The sequence below is a fragment of the Peromyscus californicus genome, unplaced genomic scaffold, assembly GCF_007827085.1.
Source record: "Peromyscus californicus insignis strain IS unplaced genomic scaffold, ASM782708v3 Scaffold_3__1_contigs__length_106647218, whole genome shotgun sequence".
Lineage (NCBI taxonomy): Eukaryota > Metazoa > Chordata > Mammalia > Rodentia > Cricetidae > Peromyscus > Peromyscus californicus.
In genome coordinates, this window is record NW_026294551.1 from 45,367,370 (window position 1) to 45,378,310 (window position 10,941).

The 10,941-nt window shown below is 45.4% G+C and overlaps 1 protein-coding gene across 4 annotated transcripts in view; it reads left to right on the top strand.

Moving 5' to 3' along the window:
* Window positions 1–10,941, top strand: part of Taok1 (TAO kinase 1) — a 122,423-nt gene that overhangs the window by 15,780 nt on the left and 95,702 nt on the right. The window contains exons 1-2 of one of the 4 annotated variants that reach the window (XM_052755941.1): window positions 5,862–6,020; window positions 6,907–6,994. The exons of 1 other annotated variant lie outside the window; for it this stretch is intronic. The gene's annotated coding sequence lies outside the window, so the exon portion shown is untranslated. Of the gene's footprint in view, window positions 1–5,861; window positions 6,021–6,906; window positions 6,995–10,941 lie in introns of those variants that run through there. 2 more of the 4 variants (XM_052755942.1, XM_052755939.1) reach the window with 2 other exon arrangements.

The following is a 10,941-nucleotide window of genomic DNA, read 5'->3' on the forward strand; positions in this document are numbered from 1 at the left end:
CCACTGCCCGGCCACAAAATATTTTAGAAACATCATTCCTACAAAAATAAGTTTATCCTAAATACAATCAAACCTTTAGATTTAACTACTAATTTCCAGGAAATGTGAGCTTTGAAGCAAATGTGAAAGACATCATGAGGATCTAGATTGAAGTCCAGATGTGGAAAAATTCTATAGGATATTTGCCTTCTCTCTCTCTCTCTCTCTCTCTCTCTCTCTCTCTCTCTCTCTCTCTCTCTCTCTGTGTGTGTGTGTGTGTGTGTGTGTGTGTGTGTGTGTGTATGTGTGTGTGTTTCTGAGAAAGGGTCCCACAGTAGCCTAGGCTGTCCTTGAACTTGCAACAATCCTCCTGCCTCAACCTTCTGAGTGCTGGGATTACGAGCATGAGCTAACGTTCCTGGCATTATGATCTCATGTCTTTGGCAAGTAAACTTTAAACAAGTGATGAGAAAGAAAACCGACAAACTGAGATGGTATAAGAGACGGGGAGCTTTTTGTACATGGAAACAAGTACCTATTGATTAATCGAGCGTGAAGGGTGAATCATGTGCAGATCCCAATTCAGATAAATGAACTGTAAAAGGTGTTTTGGAAATTACTGGGATAAACGACCATGGATTGATATTAAATGCTATTAAAATTTTAGACAAATTATATAAAGATGTTGTAATAAAGCTGGGCAGTGGTGGCACAGCCTTAAAAAAAAAAAAAGGTAAAATGTTAGCTAGGCATGATAGAACAACCCTGTAATCCCAGAATTTACGAGTTGGAGACAGAAGGATTAGGAATTAAGGACTAGCCTTAACTACATAGAGTGTTTGAGGCCAGCCTGGGATACAGAGACTTGATTCCTGCCTCCCCCCAGCATAAAAAATTTGCAATCAAGGCAACTTGCAAAGCAGTCAGAGAGATTATTATTCTATACTAATTCTATTTATCTGTTTGAAGTTTCCCATAAAAATACTATGAGAAGGCTCGAATCTCCTTCTATCCCCATGTATGAAGTAAGTAGGTAGCAGAGAATATTTTGAGGTGTGTGTGTGGAGATGTGTCCTGGTGATTGAACTCAGATTTTCCACATGATCGGCATGTGCTCCATTACAGGGTTATAACCCCAGGCTCTGGGAGAAAACATTCTTATGCTGACAATCTCTTGCTGAAACAGACCAGAATTAGAGGGACATATATTTTAAGTGCTCAGTGGAGAAAGAGGGAGGGGCCCTGTCAGGAAAGAAAGATAGAAAATTTCTTTATTATTATTATTATTATTATTATTATTATTTTTTTTTTTTTTTTTTCGAGACAGGGTTTCCCTGTAGCCCTGCCTGTCCTGGATTTCGCTCTGACTCAGAGATCCACCTGCCTCTGCCTCCTGAGCTCTGGGACCAAAGGCATGTGTGCCACCACTACGTGTGAAAACTGGTTTTTGAGGAGTGTTGAAAAGCCAAGGAAAAATAGTTCAAGGTGGAGGGAGTGACAGTTATATATCAAATATTGTAGATTACAGGGAGGAAAGGATTAAATGACTTCACTAGATATAGCAACCAAGGTCAATATGATCAAGTTTCAGTGGTGGTGCAAGATTAATAGTTACCCAAAAAGACAGGTCAGGAAGGGGAAGGGAGGTGAAGATAATTACTTCTCCCCATCCCCATGGAGAAACTAGTGCATGCGTTTTTATGCTGAGAGGAAGTTGTCCTTTGAGAGTCGAGGAGGGTATAGGCAGAAAGAGGAATCAATGACTCACAGAACAAGGCTCTTGACTCCAGCAGGAGTATTGAGGATGAGTCACGTGCACATTCTGCTGAGGCAGAGGGCTTGTTTTTCTGATGCTGGTCAGTTTACTTCCATAGTTTACTAAAATTTTGAATTCTTTAAATTAAATTATGTTTTCATTTTCAAAGTAAAATTTTGCTCACAAAACTACCAGGACAGATCTACTTATTGAAGTTGTTAAGTTGGTTAAGGAGCCACCATGATGGTGCCTAGTAGTCTAGTTTAGGACCTTATGCATGTTAGGCAACTGCTGTACATCAGAACTCTCCCCAGGCAGCAGATTTTCCTTTCCTTTTCTCCCCCTCTTTGTTGGCGTTGTTGACACATGGTCTCCCTATGTAGCCAAGGCTGGCCTAGAATCATAATCCTCCTGCCTCAGCCTCCCAAGCGCTGAGGTTACAGTCATGTGCCATCACCAGGCAGTCCATAATTTTGTGTATATGTGTATATGTGTTTGCCCATGGGAGCTTGTGCATGTGGATCAGGTATTTTTTATGGCTCTCTCCACTTTTTCTTCCCTTGGAGATAGGGTCTCACTACATATCCCTGGCTGTCCTGGAATTTACTAATGTAAACTAGGCTAGCCTTGAACTCACAGAGATCCATTTGCCTCTGCTTTCCAAATGCTGGGTCGAAAGGCATGAGCCACCATGCCTGGGCTCCACTTTTTTTTTTTTTTTTTTTGGTTTTTCGAGACAGGGTTTCTCTGTGTAGCTTTGCGCCTTTCCTGGAACTCACTTGGTAGCCCAGGCTGGCCTTGAACTCACAGAGATCCGCCTGGCTCTGCCTCCCGAGTGCTGGGATTAAAGGCGTGCGCCACCACCGCCCGGCTTGTTTTGTTTTTTGAGCCAAGGTTTCTCTGTGTAGTTTTGGTGCCTGTCCTGGATTTAATAAAATAATTTTATATCGCTCTGTAGACCAGGCTGGCCTCGAACTCACAGAGATCTGCCTGGCTCTGTCTCCCGAGCGTTGGGATTAAAGGTGTGCGCCACCACCACCCAGCCTTGGCCTTCACTTTTAAAAGAAATATTTATTATTAGTATATGGGTTTATGATACCACAGTGAGCCGCCATGCACCAGCCACCATGCCTGCCTCTCCACTTTAAAAACATCATTGTTAGTATGTGGATGTATGATGTGTGTATGTCGGCAGGAATACTATAGTAGAGGTGTGGAGGTCAGAGGAGAACTTTGTGGAATCAGTTCTCTCCTTCTATCTTTAATTGAGTTCCACGGGTTGAATTCAGATCCCCAGACTTTCAAGGCAAGACCTTTTACCCACTGAGTCATCTTGCTGACCCTTCACTTTATTTTTTCCCTCTTTGTTTTGTATATATATATATACACATATATGTATATAGCTTTATTTTACATCCCGACTGCTGTTTCCCTTCCCTCCTCTCCTCCCAGCCACTCACTTTGTTTTTTGAGACAAAGTCTCTCACTAAACCTGGAATTTGCCCTATTTGGCTGGACTGGCTGCTTGTGAGTCCCTGGCATCCTCTTTATCTCCCCAGTATGGGGATTATAGGTTGCTGGACAACCGAACTAATGACCTCCTGCTTGTGTGGCAAGCACTTTATCAGCTGAGCCATCCCCCCAGCCCCAGCACGTGTTTTCTTAAATGACTTTATGCATTCTTTTTGTGTGTTTGCTTGTTTTTGAGAAGAGTTTTATATAACCCAGATTGGCTCAATGTCTTTAGTTTACCTTCATCTTTAACTGCTGATTCTCCGGCCTCCACACCCAACACCAAAAAGCTGAGTGAGTGATAGCCACGGGCCACCACACTAGGAAAACAGAACAAAATCCACACAAATGCAGGTCTGCTAGAGGGTACCGGGGGCGTCGGATAGTATGAGGCTAGAGTTACAGTTGGTTATGAGCTGCCCCACATGGGTGCTGGGATCTGAACTCCTGTCCTCTGCAAGAGCAAGCAGTACTTGCTCTCAACTGCTGAACCATCTCTCTCTCTCTCTCTCTTCTCTCTCTCTCTCTCTCTCTCTCTCTCTCTCTCTCTCTCTCTCTCTATATATATATATATATATATATATATATATATATATATATATATATATATGCAGTGTGTTAATATGGAGCCCAAACTCAGCCTCGAACTCAGACTTGCAATTTCTTGCCTCAGCCTCTTGTGTGGCGCGATTACGGATTACAGATGTGCACCATCACAACAGGTGTGCACCATCACAACCCGCTCACTTGCCCGCTCACTTGTTGGTTCCTGAATAACAATTGCAGGAGGCCCAGATGGGCCAGTCTGTTCTACATAAGGAGTCCCAGGCTAGCCAGGGATAAGGGGTGACTGGAGAGACCTGTGTGTGTGTGTAAGAGAGAGAGGAGAAACAAGCACTACCGGATGATTTTTTTTCTTTTTTTTATTATTTTATTTTATTTTTTATTTATTTAATGTGCATTGGTGTCTTGCTTGCATATATGTCTGTGTGAGGGCGTCAGATCTTGGAGTTACAGACAGTTGTAACTGCCATGTGGGTGCTGGGAACTGAACCCAGGTCCTACTGGAAGAACAGTCAGTGCTCTTAACCGCTGAGCCATCTCTCCAGCCCCTGGTGGTGGTTATTTTTCAAGACAAGGTTTCTCTGTTTAATAGCCCTGGCTGTCCTGCAACTCGCTTTGTAGGCCTCCCAAGTGCTGGGATTAAAGGCGTGCGCCACCACAGCAGGGCTTACTGGATGACTGTAAAAATTGCTTCTAAACCCACGATAAGGTTTATCTCTTTCTTGCATAGGATCCTTTAGTTTGTTGCTTTTAAAGAAAGAACCACTTTTTTTTTTTTTAAAGACTGGGTCTCACTGTTTATCCGTGACTGACCTGGAACTCACTATGTAGATCAAGCTGTCCTAGAACTCAGATCTACCTGCCTCTGCCTCCCGAGTGCTGGGATTAAAGGGGGTGTGTCACCAGTTTGCTGCTTTTATACTGAGAAAAGTTTCCTAAAGTCCACAAAGCCTTGTGAAGTTGCTTTCCATGCACAGGATGGTTTATAGGCAAGTCGAACTGCCGTTCCAAACCGTTCCAGATTCAACTATTAGAACCGCACAAACGCAGCTACATAGTGATTATGCTGCCAAGTTTATCCCTGGATCCCACGAGGAGCCCAACTAAGGTGTGTAGGAATGAAATGTTCTACACTTTGGAGCAAACTTTCCCTTTGGCAGGCTTAGTGGGAGGCTGATGTTCTGGAGGTGGGAAGAGGGAAGGAGCGTGCAGACAAGCTCCTCTCCCTTGGATTTCCGGGCTGCACAGCATGCACCTGACGCCCGCGTGGCACTACCCAGCTGAGGGTGGAACCGGACCAAGCCCTAGCGCTCCCGGCAGCTCGGGCCACACCACCCAGCGTTAAGCATTCGCGCGCTCCCGGGTGTGTATGTGTGTCTGGGCGCGCGCCCGCGCCCCCGCGCGCGCGCGCACACGCCGTCGGGTCCCGCGCAGGGTCGGGCCTGTCAGGCAAGAAACCTCGCGAGATCTGAGACTGAGATGTCTGTCGGGAGGAGGGGAGTGGTGTTGGGGAAGGGGGGGGAACCTGGGCAGCGGCCGAGCTCTGTGGCTTCAGGGCTTGGAAGGAGAGAGGGAGGGTGGCGAGGAGAGTGAGTCGGTGCCGCCGCCCGCTTGAGGAGAGAGGAGGGGTCCCGCTCGCCTTGCGCCCTTGGCGGGCCGAGAGCGCGGAGCAGTCGCGAAACTCCCAGGCCGCTCGGCCCCTGGGGACCCCGCCCCGCCGCCCGCCCGCCCGCCCGCCCGCCGGCCCGCGGCCTGTCTTCCCTTTGTGAGCGCCCCCTTCCCAGGGGTGCTGGTGGCGGCGGAGGGGTGCGCGTGGGCCCGCCCGCCGAGGGGCCGCGGCGGGGGACCGACAGGGCCTCGGCTGTGAGGACCGGAGGCGGCCGAGGCCCCGGCCGGTTCCCCCGAGGCGGCGGCGGCGGCGGCGGCGGCGGCGGCTCCCGGCACTTCCCCGCGCCATCTTAACTGAGCCCGAGCGTTAAGGGCGCCTCCTCGACCCCGGTCGTCCCCTCGTCCCCCCCCTCCTCCCCCCGGCCCCTTGTCGCAGAGCTTGGGCTGGGCGGCTGGGGGGGGGGGACGGCGGTCTGTCGCCGGGCCCCCTCCTCCTCCTCCTCCTCCTCCTCCTCACTCCTCGCTCTCCAGCACCGCGGCCACCGGAGCGCTCCAGGGGTCTGCGCCTGCCTACTCCGCCCCAGACCTGCCGGCGAACGGGGTAAGGGCACCTCTGCTTTGGGAGAGGAAGACATGGAGGGGGCGGGGAAATTCGGCCCACTCAGGCCTCTCTGGGTGGCAGATCTAGGGGTAGAGTGGGGGAGGGAGACAAGGAGGGTCTGTGATTCTGTGGGTGGGGTGGAGAAGCTGGTGAGCTGGGCGCCCTCCTGTTTCTAGGGGCCAGAGCAATTGCATTCCTTTTTCCTGAGGGTCACCGGAAGAGGTGGTGGAAGGGGTGTTTCTGGGAAGGTGTGGCCCTAGTAGGGAGATTTGAGTTGACGTGCACCCCGATTTAAAGGCGCGAGGTCCCTTTCTGGTCTCCTCATCCTGCTCCTCCTCCTTTGTACTGTCTGTATTCTTGGGAATGGAGAATGCTCTGAGTAGTTAACTGGATAACTCCCCCCCCCCCTCAGGAAATCCCTATCTTTCTTCTGTAGGGGGTGATGGAAGCATTTCTACCCCCCCATCCTCCCCCCCCTCTGTCCTCTCTAGTCTACTGCAATGCTGCAGAAGTCCAAGTCAGTTTCTTCATACACAGACCCATGTATATACTGATGGGGGGGTGGGCAGGAGCGGCAAGTAATGGCGCTTCCCTTGGAGAGGTTAGTTTTTTTTTTGTTTTTTTTTTTCCCTTTAGTTTTAAATCGATTACAGTACTGTTTGGATTCTTCCCCTGAGATCTGTCCATGGGAAGTATGTCCGCTCTTGTTACTGTTGGGATATGGTCTCATGTTAGAACAGTTTTGATGTTTCTCTAGCTCTGTTTTGAGAGAGGAAGATGCCTGGATTGACTTTTGGCCCGGGGGTCGGGTGGGTTAGTTTTCGTTAGGATTTAATAAAATAATTTTATATCCCTTCCATTCTTTCTCCTCCTTTTTTCTCTTTAGCTTTTGTAGTTCTTGGAGACTTATTAGAAATTATTACATTCAAACTGTCGGATGATCAGACATTTGCCCCGGGCTGTGACTTTGTAAGGTTAATACTATTTTGCATGACATTGATACAGAAATTTCTGAAAATGATTATGTTACAAACTTGTATGTAGCAGATGTTGCTTCTTAAGGAAATGCAAGGTAATGCACCCAGTTACGTTGTGATCTGTATCCTGTACCCCCCCCCCCCACTTTTGCTTCAATGTCATACTTGTTTTAAAAGAAACCATCTTGTCTGATTTGTCAACAGTACTTGTTGATTTTGTCCTTAGTAGAGTAGAATAAAAATAACATTTTTGGCCGGGCGGTGGTGGCGCACGCCTTTAATCCCAGCACTTGGGAGGCAGAGCCAGGCGGATCTCTGAGTTCGAGGCCAGCCTGGTCTACAAAGTGAGTTCCAGGAAAGGCGCAAAACTACAGAGAAACCCTGTCTCGAAAAACAAAGAAAAAAACAGTTTTGGCATTCTGGCAAGTGCCTTCTGAAATAAAAAAATTAGCCTTCAAGTCTTGAAGAAGTCTTAATGTACATTTTTTACTTTTTCTTTCTTCCTTAAAGGAGTCTTGATGTACACACATGCCTCCCCCTCCACCCTCCTTTTAAAGAAAGAGTCTTTCTATTCAGGTTGCCTTGGACTCAGCAATCCTCCTGCCTAACCCTCTCATGTGCTGGGATTACAGGTGTGAGCCTCCACACTTGACTCCATTTTTTTATTTAACTGATTAGATTTAGTAGTGAAGTGTTTTAAAAATGTTCCATACGTGAATATTATCAGTAATAAAGATTACTAAAATGTTAATATGTCTTATTTTATTAACAAGTCATATTTGTTGTCTGAGCGTTACTTTTAAATTGAGGACAAGGATTTAAAGATGTAGCAGAAGTGCTAGGCATTGATTTAAGTTCTGTCATGTAGCCCAGGCTAGTGTAACTGTGTAGCTGTGGATGACTAAATTACTGATACCTCTGTCTCCAATCTCCCCGAGTTCTAGAATTACAGGTGTGTGCCATCATCCAGTAGAAACTTTTTTTTTTTAAAAAAAAACAGGGTCTTACTATATAGTAGTGAGTTCCCTGACTCACCTACAACTTGCTATGTAGGACAGGCTGGCCTCAAATTCATAAGAGATCTGCCTGTCTCTGGTGTGTGCTTGGGATTAAAGGTGTGGGCCACAGTGCCTGCCCTCAATTCTTTTATTTCATAATTTTGAGAAAGCTACATTATGTTTTTCTCAAAAATGAAATTTTCTGCCTTACTTATTATCTTAATATTCATCTCAGTTCATTTAATGTAAATAGTACCATTCATTTGAACCTTTATCTTTCTTTTTGGAGATGTGGGGGAACAAGGTTTTGTGTAGTCCAGATTATCTTCAAATGTTGTGTAGCTGAGGCTAGCCCTGAACTGAACCTCATGCCTAACCTGTGCCAGTGTGCCTGGAATTTGTTGTTTTTTTTGTTGTGGGAGGTTCTTACTATGCAGTTCTGGCTGGTCTTGAACTTGTGGCAGCCCTTCTGCCTTAGCCTTCTGAGTGCTGAGCTATTATGACCAACTTCATGTGAACCTTTACTTCATGACACAAAGTGTATGTTGTCCTGTTTTCAGAATATATAGTTTTTTCTTCATACAGGAAACATTATGCCATGATGCTTAATTTTCTGTTTTATGGTTTGTTGTTGATAATGGTCATATCATACTAGCAAGTATAAATCCAAACATACTACTTAGTAAAGAGTGACTGTTTTTATCTTGGAAAGATGCAAGAAGAGCGATTTATCAATAATGGCCACAAAATTCAAGCATATACACAGGGTGTAGGTTTAATTGCTTACTATTTCATATTAGAACTAAAGTATCTTCTCTATAGCTGGTAGGAGCTCTTCCCTAAAAGTGACAAAAGTATGTTGGTGATCACTTAAATAAATTCATTATTAAGGAAAGAATTGTCTAAGGGTTATTTCATGACCCCTGATGCCACTGTCAGAGAATAATGAGAGCAGTTAGTCTGAGTTGATTCCAGATTAGTGTGGTGCTTATGTTTCTAAATAGTCATCCACAAAATGGAGTATACATCACTTCCTGTTCTTTCACAACTGGCTCTTTCTCTGGATTCCCTTTTAATGACTTAATTTTTGGCATTCTGGTATCTGATTTGTTAATTTGGTTATTCTCATGTTTTATAAAGTAGAGGAATTTCTAAGAATCAACTGGTTTAGAGACTTATAATTGAGTACTTTTTTTTTTTTTTAAAGCATCTCATTGTGAATCCTAGCTAGACTGAAACTTGGTAGGTAGACCAGGGTATCCTGAACTTGCTGCAATTCAGCCTTTGCCTCTTGAGGACTATGATTACAGGCATGCTCCACCAAGACTGGTTTAAGAGTGTCTTTTTTTTTTTTTTTTTTGGTTTTTCGAGACAGGGTTTCTCTGTGTAGCTTTGCGCCTCTCCTGGAACTCACTTGGTAGTCCAGGCTGGCCTCGAACTCACAGAGATCCGCCTGGCTCTGCCTCCCGAGTGCTGGGATTAAAGGCGTGCGCCACCACCGCCCGGCCTTAAGAGTGTCTTTTAAAAAAATGTGTATGTGCATGTGTGGGGGAGCGCTAGAGGAGGATGTTGAGTGTCCTGCTTTATCACTGTCTGCCTTATTCCTTCCAAGCCAGGGTATCTTGGCTGAATGGGGTTGGCTGATGGCAACAAGCCCCATTAATTCTCCTCTCTGTGCCTCCCACAGTCTGGGATTACAGGTGCATATGGCCACAGCTAGATTTTTTTTTTTTATATGGGTTCTGGAAATTTTCACCCAGGCCCTCATGCTTGTTCAGCAACTGCTCTTACCCAATGATTCATCTCCCCTGCACAAAGAATATCTCTCCTTTAGTAGATCAGGCTGGCCTTGAACTCAGAGACCCACCTGCCTCTGCCTCCAGAGTGTTGGGATTAAAGGCTGTGTGCCACCACAGCCCGGCTTCAATAATATCTTAAGTGTATCAAAACATTGCTTCTGCTGGGTGGTAGTGACGCACGCCTTTAATCCCAGCACTCTAATCCCAGTACTCGGGAGGCAGAGCCAGGTGCATCTCTGAGTTCGAGCCCAGCTTGGTTTACAGAGATAGATCCAGGACAGGCACCAAAACTGCACAAAGAAACCCTGTCTTGGAAAAACAACAACAACAACAACAACAAAAACCAACCAACCAAACAAACAAACAAAAAAAAACCCAAAATTGCTTCCATTTTAAAGAATGATGTCTTAAATTTAAACTTTGATGAAAATTACCTATTTTGCTGTGCTGAGTATCAAACCCTGGGCCTTGAGGATGCTAGGCCAGTAATTTTATCACTGTTACATGCCAATTGTCTGAAAGGTTTAAAGAGATACTATAGTATACAGAACCAAATATATGTGCACACTAAATAGGAAATAATTACTGTATTTTCTGTAATACATATTTTTAGAGAGTTCTGGATATGGCAGTTATTTGCATATTAATACAAAATAAGAATATTTTAGGGCTAGGGATGTAAGTTAGTGATAAGCTTAAGGCCCTGGGTTCAGTCTTCAACATTGTATAAATTGGGTATAGTAGAACATGCTTATAATTCTGTCAGTGGCCTCTAATCCAGCATGGAGGTAGAGGTAGGAAGATCAAAAGTTAAAGATCATTCTTGACTACAGATTAAGTTTGAGGCTAGCTTGGGTTACATAAGACCCTGTCTTAAAAAATATTTGTATATGGCCGGGCGGTGGTGGCGCACGCCTTTAATCCCAGCACTCGGGAGGCAGAGCCAGGCGGATCTCTGTGAGTTCGAGGCCAGCCTGGGCTACCAAGTGAGTCCCGGGAAAGGCGCAAAGCTGCACAGAGAAACCCTGTCTCGAAAAACCAAAAAAAAAAAAAAAAAAAAAATATTTGTATATGGAGGCATATAGTGGTGTTTAGTCCCATGTTATGATGCCATTCTACCAATAACAAATATACTAATTATACTTGA